Source organism: Hoplias malabaricus, chromosome 9 (assembly GCF_029633855.1).
Source record: "Hoplias malabaricus isolate fHopMal1 chromosome 9, fHopMal1.hap1, whole genome shotgun sequence".
Classification (NCBI taxonomy): domain Eukaryota; kingdom Metazoa; phylum Chordata; class Actinopteri; order Characiformes; family Erythrinidae; genus Hoplias; species Hoplias malabaricus.
Window position 1 is genome coordinate 39717386 of NC_089808.1, and position 13014 is coordinate 39730399.

The 13014-nt window shown below is 44.7% G+C and overlaps 1 protein-coding gene across 4 annotated transcripts in view; it reads right to left on the reverse strand.

Annotated features, from left to right (window-relative positions):
* The window catches only part of astn1 (astrotactin 1), a 411265-nt gene that overhangs the window by 127961 nt on the left and 270290 nt on the right, over positions 1 to 13014 (reverse strand). The window lies entirely within an intron of this gene.

Genomic DNA, 13014 nt, shown 5'->3' on the forward strand with positions numbered 1-13014 from the left:
GTGTGCGTGTTCACAGCCCCTAGTGCACTAGTGTGAATGTGTGTGTGTTCACAGCCCCTAGTACACTAGTGTGAATGTGTGTGTGTTCACAGCCCCTAGTTCACTAGTGTGAATGTGTGTGTGTTCACAGCCCCTAGTTCACTAGTGTGAATGTGTGTGTGTGTGTGTGTGTGTGTGTGTTCACAGCCCCTAGTGCACTAGTGTGAATGTGTGTGTGTTCACAGCCCCTTGTGCACTAGTGTGTATGTGTGTGTGTGTGTTCACAGCCTCTAGTGCACTAGTGTGTGTTCACAGCCCCTAGTGCACTAGTGTGTGTTCACAGACCCTAGTTCACTAGTGTGAATGTGTGTGTTCACAGCCCCTAGTGCACTAGTGTGTGTGTTCACAGCCCCTAGTTCACTAGTGTGAATGTGTGTGTTCACAGCCCCTAGTGCACTAGTGTGAATGTGTGTGTTCACAGCCCCTAGTGCACTAGTGTGAATGTGTGTGTGTTCACAGCCCATAGTTCACTAGTGTGAATGTGTGTGTGTTCACAGCCCCTAGTGCACTAGTGTGAATGTTTGTGTGTGTGTGTGTGTTCACAACCCCTAGTGCACTAGTGTGTGTGTGTTCACAGCCCCTAGTGCACTAGTGTGAGTTTATGTGTGTGTTCACAACCCCTAGTGCACTAGTGTGTGTGTGTGGGTTCACAGCCCCTAGTGCACTAGTGTGAAAGTATGTGTTTTTACTTAAAATGTGCATGTTTTACACATAATTATTCTAAAATAATTCCTAAAAACAATACAAAACACATCAAAGAAGCCTAAATTGATTTCTAAACAGAATTATACATTTATTAAAACATAGAACATTTGTGGGAAATAAGTGTTTTTAAAGAAAAATGAGGAGAGGTTAATTTAATATCCATTATGTTCTTTTAAAGGCTACAGACACTTGGAGCAGGTCACAGCGGTTCCCGGCGCTTGCAGGAGTGAGTTTGCCTTTGTTTACCTCCAGTAATCAGCTGAACCTGCTTTGTTTATTTGGATTTTGCAAAATACTGGGGTATTGTGTTCCCTCTGTCCCCTGTTCCCTTACTAACGTAATGAACCATGGTGCATTTCTTGAAAAGTACATTTTTCAAGGTCATCTCGCGCACCACATCTTTCTGCTTAACGTACCACCAGTGGAAGGCGTACCACAGTTAAAGAACAACTGCTCTGGAGGGACGCCCCTGGGATCCAGAACTAATCAATCAGCCAACAATAATCACTTTAAGGCTTTTCTAACCTCCACACTTCCACTCCTTATCATGTAACTACTGGATACCTCGGGTGGTTTGCACTGCTTTTAATGCAGCTGTGAAATAATAAGCCTGGGAATTTAAGTTGTGAAGGAGCCACAGGACCCTGTACACCACAGAGCATCTCTAACTCCATAACAGCGCACATTTCACCCGGTTCCTCTCTGTAAAACATCAGCAGCATAATAACAGCAACAGCATCAGTGCATTCAGCCCAAACAGTGCTGTTTTTGAATACATTATTCTCCCTCTTTAGCCACGCAACCTTGGAAAGCTAGCATTTTTTCCCCTCCCCGTTAATTTGGGAAAGACGGAATGAGATGCAGAAGCAGCTGCCGGCGCTAACCTCGTGTGATTGGTTCAGCTCTTCACTCAGCCACTCGACCGAGTCCCTGAGAATCCTCCCCTGATCTGACGCTACTCCAAAATCACCGTATTTGCATTCAGCCACATGAGAACCCACTCGAAGCTCTGAGGGGCTCCGAGAGGCTCTTGTCCTCGTCGCCCCTGACGCTAAAATCAGCCAAACAGGGAAATGAAAAAGGGGGAGAAGATAATACACACCTTGAGGGAACTTTGTGTCTTTTTCCCTCCATTTTTTATTTGTATATTTTTTCCTGATGCAGAAGCCTAGACCTTTACACCAGTGTGAACTCAAAAACGGACATCACTCCTAAGCATAAGCCCCGCCCCCAGGACACATCTCCTAGCAACACATAACAACACAAAAAATGAGTCTCAACTGCTTTAAGAGACTCCAACTGTAAACACAACTTGCACAAACTCCACAGATGAAAACTGACTGACAGAACCTTGAATAGTCGCGACTGGTGCTTTTCCACTGCATCGTACCTACTCTACTGGACTCTACTCCCCTTGTTGAAATGTATCGGGTGTCATCTCAAAACCTTGCCTCTAACACATAGATTTTTTTTCAGCTGGAGATTTTACAGATGGAGAGTTGGTGCTGGTCGTCTGCGTTGCGTGGCGTAGAGTGACGACTCTCTCTGGACGATCAGCGCTCTGCAAGGTTTACACACCACGGTTTAGTCCCTACTCGACTCGCTCTGAACCACGAGAGAACACCCACTAAACAAGAACCCGCTTCCAGAACCAGGACCTGATTCACCTGGTGGAGAAGCAAAAAAGAGTAGAGCATAGTAAATTAGGGACCATGTAGTCGACAAGTTTTGACTGATGGTCTTAAACTTCCCAGCACTGGGCTGCGTGGAAGTGGAACTATGTTCTCTGAAGGGATGGATACCCACTGTTCAACCAAAACTCTCCATCAAATCCTCACAGAAATGTTCCCAGAAAAAGAAGGACCAGTTACTGCAGTAAGGTACCTATGCCTTTGATTCAAGGTGTCCAAAACTTTTAGTCACACTGTGTATCTGGGGAAAAGCACCTGCCCTTGGTCTGACCCCGATTTATTGACCGTGGAGTGACAGGCCAGCCAGCAGAGAGCTGTGATTCCCGGAAAAATGATTGACCATTGAGGATAACAAGATATTAATGGTGGATGTGGTGTTACAAATTTGTGTAAATGGAAAACATAGCGTCTGGGGTCGTCCATCATCTGGATCTCCATAACAGATGAGCTCTGCTTCCAGCTCCAGAGCCCCTCGCATCAGCAGCTGGAGGTGATCCATCATCTCGTCTCCTATAGCGACCGGCTGTCATCCACGCCGCCAAACGTGAGAGAGCGCAGCCATGCATCAATTTAACTCCGGCGTCATGTAGAACACGCACGAGGAGGACCCTCCACAAGCTCAGATCTGAGTTTATAGCCTCGCAAACGCGAGCTGACGTCTCCCCCCAAAAACAGCCCAGAAACACAAACCCATTCCCTTCAACATTACAGTGGACCTCTAGGTGTGAGACCATGCTTCAATCATTCCACACACCGACGCCAGTGAGGGATCTGCTCAACATGGGCACTGGGATTTTAAAAATAGCGAAGGAACTCATCTGCAATCTGGACTTGTAGGACAACGTAATGACTCCAAGGGTTTTCAGCTTGATCAGTGACAGTAAGGACAAACTCACATGGTGGTATTTATTAATGATGTGTTATTAATCCTACATGTCAGGACAAAGAACTACTTACAGAGAGAAAGAACATCCAGTAACACTCCATTAATCCATTCATTTTCTTTAAAGGCATCATCCTGATTAGGGTTACAGTAAGTGCAGCGACTTTAGAATTGCCCACTAAGTCATCAGAGTCTGTCCAATCACAATCACAGCACTGGACCTGTGTTTATGTGAGAGCACAAAGTCGAGGTTAAACTCAGCAAGACAGACACAACGAGTAAATTGAGTAAAAACGGAGAAGAAAGAGAACAGAGCAAAAACGGCTAAAAACCAGAGCTTCTGCTTCTGATTTCTATCATTATAACAAAAATGGCACTGATTTCTTCAACATTTCTGTGTGCGGTCCCTGAGTAGACAGCTGGTATGTTTGGTGTAAAATGGTTCACTGTCGAGACTCAGATCGCTTTACAGCGTCGGTGATAGGAACCAGGGGTCGTCATGTTTTCAGCATAAATACAGCCAACTCACTTTCTGTCCAAAAACAACAGTGTCTTTGGAGATTTTCCTTTGTTTGAGGCTTGCAGAAAGAACTAGACATCAGATTTCAAAATGATTTTACTTTTAAATGATTCTAAATTACTGGTTTCAAACTACACCTGCCACTGGGACACAGAACTTGAACCGGTTCTGTTCCTGACTTATGGAACCCTGGTCCTCTTCAGTGAACCAGCTGTATTTCCATTAGTTTTGATGGGAAACAAAGATACATCAGTCAGGACATAGTCAGGGATTATCCAATGTGTACAGTGTGTTCAGATCAAAGTAGAAATGTTACCGAGTTCTGAGTCTTCCGGCAAAGCTTGTGAACAGCAGGGAAATAGAGCCAATGCACCCTTATGTTAAGCTGTGCCAGAAAACACACACCATTATTCTGTTTCATTTCCTTTTATTTATTTATAACATGCTGTAAATGACTGCGTCCTGCTTCACTGCAACATTTTGAGACTCTGCGCTCTTTCTGGAGCTTCTTTAGCTCGACAGTTTGTCATGGTTTTTCGCTGAAGAACAGACTCTTCTTTGGTTGGGAAGAAACATTTCTGGTTCGTGAACTAATTTATATTTAATTTATAACCAAACCACTCTAAATGGTTGATTCAGCGACGTCTGTATCTTGAGTTGCTATGTTTTGGCGGTGAAACTGACCTTTAAAAAAGACATCAGACGCTGACAAACTGGACAAGAGATGTGTTTAATTAGGAGGCAACCTGAAGGCACCGTCCTAGAGCCTGCACTCCTGTACTCTCAGCCTGAGAGCCCCCTGACACGCTGCACATATTTGATAAATAAGGTCCTAAATGCGCTGTTGGTGCAGTATCCTCACCTTGAGTGCCTCTCACTTAGATCCATCTAAAGAGGAAAGCTGTGGCTGCCCCCGCTAGAGCGCAGTAGGTGTCACCGCTAGAATTAATAACAGGCTCCCGACGCACAGTACACTGGCCCTGGTCGTCTTTCCTCAGCTAAAAAATCCACCGGCTTTCAGAGGGCCCGTCTCCGCTTCACCCCTCGGGTTCTGCGCTCTCGTTGTCTGACAGAATGATTAATATGAGCCAGCTCCACATCACAAACACGACTTCAGAGGCTCGCTGTGGCAGAGCCCGCCGGTCGGCCGCTTGCCTTGGGTGGTGGCACTGCTAACAAAGGAGGCACAGCCGTGTAGGCCAGAGACCGAGGGCCCGAAGCCTGAACCTCGCTCCAAGTCCAGCTGGAGAGGCAAATCAAAGGACGTCCTTTAAAACGAAGCGCCTTGCAGATGTGTTGGCAGGCGGCAACACGCACAAACACACACACAGTCGGCTCGACTGAACCCTGAATATCAAATCAATGCCCTCACATTGTCAACAACCCATAAGTCATGCCATCACCCGATCCGTCCATTTAGGCTCCCTCTCGTTCGAAGATTTATGGTGACAACTGCTGGTAGCCGCCATGGTATGGCTCATGAAACCCCATTAACAGCTGTAGCCCATGTTCGATTTCACTCTTGGATGAGCTGAGGGATGGAGGACTGGAGGGAAAATGACAGAGGACTGGGACTTAGCCCTGACTCCTGTTCACTAATCTAAAGCAAGACTAACAGTAACGCTGTGGAGAAGGAAGGCTCATCCTCGGGAAGGAGATAAGAGTGAGGGAGGAGGAGAATGAACGTTGGCTGGCTCGGAACACTGGCATGTTTTACCTTTTCCAAATTCAGACCATGTTTAATCAAGAAACAAAAGGTCTCACTGCTATTAACCGAGTGTCTGATTTCTGTATTCATTCTGTGTTAATGGCATATTGGCATCTCCATCTTTCTTCAGGAACTCCCTGAAAACATGCTGGAAATGTGTCCATAAACTTTATGAATAGTGTAGATTGTATCAGGAAGGTCACAGCCATTAAAATTATTTATATTTTGATTACACAGAGCTACTCTCCTTAAATGTACATAGGTGTTTATGTGTGGTGTAGAACTGCAGTTTAAAATTTAAAACACTTTCCCACTCATTGTTATTTTACCAGTGCATATTACTGAAAATGTCACTTTTATTAAATATTAATAATCATAAAAATAACCTAAAAATGAAGTATATACACTTCTCCTTCTTTAAATCAATCACATGCTTCTGCAGCGCTTTTCCCTGATGGAGAGTGTTTGAACTTTTAATTACAGTTATAACACACACACACACACAATTAAATAAATAAATAAATGTGAAAACCTGTTTTTACCCCAAATATTTACACCAAGACTTATCATTCATTTTTTAATCATTCAAACATTACACATTCATTTATTATAAACATTTATTATGTTTCTTGGAACAAAAAATTCCAGACTTATTGAGAAATCCGTTCACAAGTTTCACAGGAGACACATTTAAATGCAGGTGTGAACGGCTGTGGTTGGCAGTCGTTACTGAACAATGACCCCAGACACACATTAATACCAAGTGTGAACGATAACTGATTAATAATGACATTTACGATGTTAACTACCATTAGATTTGATTTATTTATAAATATTTTTAAGACTAGTCTGGTTTAGGTTTCATTTTCAAGGTATTTTTTTTTCTAAAATTCAGCCACGATGCGAATACACACAGATTACGCTCAGAAATAGATTCTGGTGTTTACATGGCTATCATTCTTCTGTTAAACGGCTATTTAATATCAAATATAGACACGTTTTATTTGCCTTGGCCTTGATTCATTTACTCTGATGGAGGTGTAAACATGAACATTTTTTTTTCTACGGCGACTGAGCTGTGGCTTTGATTAGTAACAGATCATCACTCTACATGAAGACGTTGTTAATAACAGAGCTTCAGCTTGTTTTTTGTTTCTCTTTAGAAAGCCAAGGATATCTCCTTTTCCTCAATATTGCTGCCAAGCTACACTCCATTAGCATCGCTGATCCAGAAGAACACACACCACAAACTCATTATGAAGTGATTACTCAGGGTTAACACATTCACTGGCCCAGGAGGCTGGGTGATTGTTTTAAGGTGGCTGTTCTCTGACACCGAGTCATTATGGGCCAGGTCGGAGTATTATGGATGCTGCCCTTGGAGTCGACAAACCCAAAGGCCCGAGTGTGCCGGACAAAGACCTGCAAACACACGCGATAACGCTGGACATATTTCAGGGTGACACTCCAGCACACAGCCGGGAAATAAATCCCCGCCTTTCTCGCGAGCGGACAAGGAGACGATGCTTTAAATCCAAGGTGACACAGTTTTCATGCGAACGGAGGGAGGTGTCAGTGTGTGCAGCTCTCCCAGAGGTCAGTACCTCGGAGCCTGGACGCTCGCTGGTCCATATGCTGCCGTTTTAATTGAGAGGGACTTTGGGAAAGGGACTCTGAGGCAGCAGAATGAATCAGTGCCAGTCACAGCCGAGCCAGTGATCAACGAGTGTCTGCTGTTGACCGGAGCCCCAGAAAAGTGCGGATTCCTGTTGTCTGAGCGGATATCCAAGCGCAAAGCTGGGAATCCGCTGCGGTTCTTTCCGTCTCATCCGGTTCTTTCTGATCTCTGCGGACTCCAGAGCTGCTGGAGCTCGACACAGTGACAGGCACCACCAGGGCCACCCTCAACGACTTCGGGACCCATGCCGAGGCCCCCACTGTATTAATTATCACTTCTAATGTCCTGGACTAATTAATTGACGTTTACAGCAGGAAATGGACTGGCAATTAATCAGTGTCAGAGAATAAATTAAACCCCAAACGTGATTACCACAGAGAGGCGCTACAAAAAGTGAATTTAAATGCATCCTTTGTGTCAGGGCTGGGGAAGGCTGCTCTTATTCTGCTACTGGGTGTTTTCTCAATGCTGCTGTCTAGTAAACATTGTGCTGGACAATGCAGACCGTCCAGATGGGTCGTATGAATGGGTCGCCACAGTGTGAAACACTGCAGGAAACAGAAAGCAGAGATTAATCAAGTTTGGGAAGTTACAAAGACCTAACATGTGATGTTTATGCCTTATGAATCTTATAGTTTTACACACTGAATGATCACTGGATTAGGAACACCTACCTTGTGTCTACACACACTGGCCTTTTATCAGCACCACAACAGGGGCACTTAATAGTTCTACAATTAGACTGTAGCCCTGCGGTTTCCCTTATCCCCATTGCACCCTGTTCTTCAATGGTCAGGACCAAAAACAAACAAACAAAAAAAAAACAACAAATTAAGTAGCTCTTGGAAGGAAGTGCTTATTGGGGAAAACTGAAGGAGGCTCTAGTTCCCTGTTGGGCTGCCTCTAGTCTGGATATGTTATGAGGTACAGTCAGACATGGAGAGATACAGGTTCTCTATGGCATCACATTTGCCCACAGCGGTGACTGTAGGCAGCTGGGACTGTAGATCCTGCATCCTCTTAGGTTGCAAAAGCTTGCCGTCCCAGATGATCCCATAAATCCTCAACCCAAAGACAAGGAGGTGTCACAGTCTGACTGAGACCTTCCTGGGAAGCCTTTGTCATTTGTGATCATTACACAGAGCATCGCACTAGCAGGGGGTTGTGTGTTGCTCACCCCAAAGCATCCATTGTCAAACCTGATCATTGTTGGATCCGAAAAAGATACTTGGATTTGTCTCTAAAGATGATACGGTTCGGTACAGAGCTCCCAACACCTCCTAACAACTTGGTCAGGATGGCCTTCATGGTGACAGTTCACCAAAATGACCATCCTGCTTCTCTCAGTCCAGTAATGTGCCCCTTCTCAAAATGCCTTCAAGTGTGTTGTAAAGGAATGTCTAGCAGCCAACCATCTTTCACCAAGAGATACTTCACTGAGAGCCTTTCTATAGGGCAGAGGGGGGAAGCATTTTTACATGCTCTTGTGGCAAGTCCCAGTGTCTAATCACACCACACCTTGTTAAAGGACTGGACTGTTTCCATAAGCTGTTTTTATTCCTAAACACTGGAGCATTTAACACTGTTGCCGATATCAATTTTAAAACAGAAAGTACTGGATATATCTGACTTTATACTGCTTTAAGGTTAAAAAGCCTTTCTGCTTTCTGTCCTGTGCAGTTTGTAGATCTGTCTTTGGTGTCTTCATTTACTTAATGCAATAAGACTCTTCATCCATTAAAGACCATTAGTGCAGACAAGACTCTGTGGTGTGGTGGTGAGGCAGTGCGTCACACTGGGCTTGTTTATTAAGGTATTAATTATGCTTTTCAACTCTGTTTGTAGCACAGGCTCACACACTACACACAACCAGGAACTCTAATTGCCCTGGAAACAACGTAGCACTTTCTGTTTTTCTGCCCAACCACTGGTGGAGCAGAGGTCTGGGAAAGCAGCGGACGGTCTGCACTCCGACAATGCTCCACAAATTACTGCACACTTCACTTCTGTTAAAGAATAAGCTCTTTATGCCCTCAAAAACATACGGAAACCAGCGGACAATTAAAGCAGCGTGTGATTAGGTTTCCATTCAGCGCTGGATTAAAGTAGTTCTATATTTAAATCCTAAACACACACACACACACATAAAAGGTCCAGGGATCGAATTAAAATGTGAATGTGGCCAAATGCTCGCACACAATGAACAGAAGCATGTACTGATGATGTTATGGAAATATTAAGATTTTAAATACAGATATCCAAAAGATAGGTGGAGGAAGGATGAATGAAATTATTTGAGACGACTGTCTCTCACTGTTCAAACACTGTCTCTCAATGTCAAAACTGCACGGTATCTCACTGTCTCTCACTGTCTAAACTGCATGGTCTTTCACTGTCAAAACTGCATGGTATCTCACGGTCTCTCACTGTCTAAACTGCATGGTCTATCACTGTTCAAACTGCACTGTCTTTCACTGTCAAAACTGCACGGTATCTCACTGTCTCTCACTGTCTAAACTACACTGTCTCTCACTGCCCAAACTGCTCTGTCTCTCACTGTCTGAACTGCACTGGCTCTAACTGTCTAAACTGAACGGTCTCTCACTGTCAGAACTGCAGTGTCCCTCAGTGTCTGAACTGCACTGTCCAAACTGCACTGTCTCTCACTGTCTGAAATGCACTGTCTCTAACTGTCCAAACTGAATGGTCTCTCACTGTCTGAACTGCAGTGTCCCTCAGTGTCTGAACTGCACTGTCTCTCACTGTCCAAACTGCTCTGTCTCTCAGTGTCTGAACTGCACTGTCTCTCACTGTCTGAACTGCACTGTCTCTCACTGTCCAAACTGAACGTTCTCTTACTGTCAAAACTGCAGTGTCCCTCAGTGTCTGAACTGCACTGTCTCTCACTGTCCAAACTGAACGTTCTCTCACTGTCAGAACTGCTGTGTCCCTCAGTGTCTGAACTGCACTGTCTCTCACTGTCCAAACTGCATTGTCTCTAACTGTCTCTCACTGTCCAAACTAAACGGTCTCTCACTGTCTGAACTGCACTGTCTCTCACTGTCCAAACTGCATTGTCTCTAACTGTCTCTCACTGTCCAAACGGAATGGTCTCTTACTGTCCAAACTGCACTGTCCCTCAGTGTCTGAACTGCACTGTCTCTCACTGTCTGAACTGCTCTGTCTCTCACTGTTCAAACTGCACTCTCTCTTACTGTCAGAGCTGCACTGTCTCTCACTGTCCAAACAGCATTGTCTCTAACCGTCTCTCACTGTCCAAACTGAACGGTCTCTCACTGTCTGAAATGCACTGACTCTCACTGTCCAAACAGCATTGTCTCTAACCGTCTCTCACTGTCCAAACTGAACGGTCTCTCACTGTCTGAACTGCACTGACTCTCACTGTCCAAACTGCACTGTCTCTTACTGTCAGAACTGCAGTGTCTCTCACTGTCCGAACTGCACTGTCCCTCACTGTCTGAACTGCACTGTCTCTAACTGCCCTAAGCGCACTGTCTCTCACTGTCTGAACTGCACTGTCTCACTGTCTGAACCGCACAGTCTCTAACTGTCCAAAGCGCACTGTCTCTCACTGTCTGAACCGCACTGTCTCTCACTGTGCAAACTGAATGGTCTCTCACTGTCAGAACTGCAGTGTCCCTCAGTGTCTGAACTGCACTGTCTCTCACTGTCCAAACTGTATTGTCTCTAACTGTCTCTCACAGTCCAAACTGAACTGTCTCTCACAGTCCAAACTGAACTGTCTCTTACTGTCTGAACTGCACTGTCTCTCACTGTCCAAACTGCACTGTCTCTAACTGTCTCTCACTGTCCAAACTGAATGGTCCCTCACTGTCTGAACTGCACTGTCCCTCACTGTCTGAACTGCACTGTCTCTAACTGTCCAAACCGCACTGTCTCCCACTGTCTGAACCGCAGAGTCCTTCAGTGTTTCTCACTGTCCCTCACTGTCTTCCTCACTGTGTTCACTGATATTTATTGATCATTAATCCCACTCTTACAGAATGGACTTGAACTACATTGTATTTCTTTTTCTCAGGAATCAGTGATTTTTTTTGTGGCACTTAAGGGTAATGTTGTGTTTCTCTCCTCAGGGTTCAGCACTGACTCCTGCATCTCGGAGGGTCTTAGCTCAGTGGTCTCTGGACTCTGCCATGAACAAGGTGACAGAGAGAAGTGTCAGCTTAATGCTACTATAAATGGAAATGTCTGCAGTCCTTACACTTGCATTATGACACCCAATAAAACATGAGTGTATGACTCTAAATGAAAGTCCATAATGCAATATAATGTGCTCATTAGAAGACTGTAGACTGTAGATGTCTGTGTTCTTATAGGTAGATGCTGAAAGTGACAGGCATAATTATAAATATCCGGCATCACAAGGTAGTTAGTGCCACACCACACCCCATAACTGCATTAATAAAATGTTATGAACACATGATTTATAACAAGGGATAGTAATAAAGTGTTAATAAAGGGATAATATGGGATACTGAGGAGGATATAGATAAAATACAGCTTTTATTATGAAATAGATGCCACCAGCTGCTGCTGGAAAACTGAGAGAGAAGGATCCCCTGAAGGTGTGACCCCCCTCACAGTCCCAATTACAGCTGAAGCTAATAAAATATAGATCTCTCCTCCTGTCTGTATGCTGCTGTCGCTGAAGTAACCGAGTGTCACTGAGTGGCAGCAAAACCCCCAAAGGAACTGAGCACCACAATACCCAAAGATCAATGGCTTTTATTACAGGGCTTCCCAGTTATGACTGACCCACTGCCAATAGATATCACACCTACACGGCTGAAAACGACCTCTTAGTGAGTAAAATCATCTCCAGTCCAGGCCTAACATCAATAAATCTAATATTCCTCATTGTAAGATCTCTGAACTGCTTCCTGGAGGTCTGTTTCCTTCTTAATCTCATGCATTCTCCCTGGTCTCCACAGTGGAAAACAGTTCTGTTTCTTAACATAATGTCTGAGTTCTGCTTTGGTCCAAGCCCCACAGCAGTGTTCTCCCCCTGTGTAAACAGCACCTGTTCCTTTAAATGATAACGAGCCGCTCGCTGTTCACCCCGACCCCGAGCGCACAGCAGTGAGGAGCGAGGAGCAGAAGCTCTGGTTTTTAGCCGTTTTCACTCTGTTCTCTTTCTTCTCCATTCTTCTTTTCTCAGTTTTTACTCAGTGCTCATTGTTTCTGTTTTGCTGCATTTAACCTCATATTTGGGCTCTCGCATAAATGCAGGTCCAGCGCAGTGATTGGACAGACTCAGATGAGGTGGTGGGGCAATTCTCAATTCAATTCAATTCAAAGTTTGTCCAGATTGTCCAGAGAGAGTCGTCACTCTACGCCACGCAACGCAGACGACCAGCACCAACTCTCCATCTGTAAAATCTCCAGCTGCAGCAGAGATCACGTTTGTTTTTATCCGACTCACGACGGCAGCTCGTAAAATGACGCCGTGGTCTTTTGAAGAGGTTCAAACGCTCCTTGGATCGGTGGCCGACGAAAGAATCCAGCGAGAGCAGGACGCTGCAACAAGGAAGGAACAAACTCTACGGATCTGTCTGAACTGATGACGGAGCTGTGTTCAGTCCCAAACAACAACAACAACAACAAACCAATAAATATTCTTAGCTTCTTTTATGGGGTAAAAGTGACAAGTCTCTTTCTGTGTTTAGACAGAGTCTGTTCACTCTAACAGTAAAATGTGTTTGTGAGTGTGGTACAGAGTGAAAACATCTCACTTAACTGTGTGTTTAC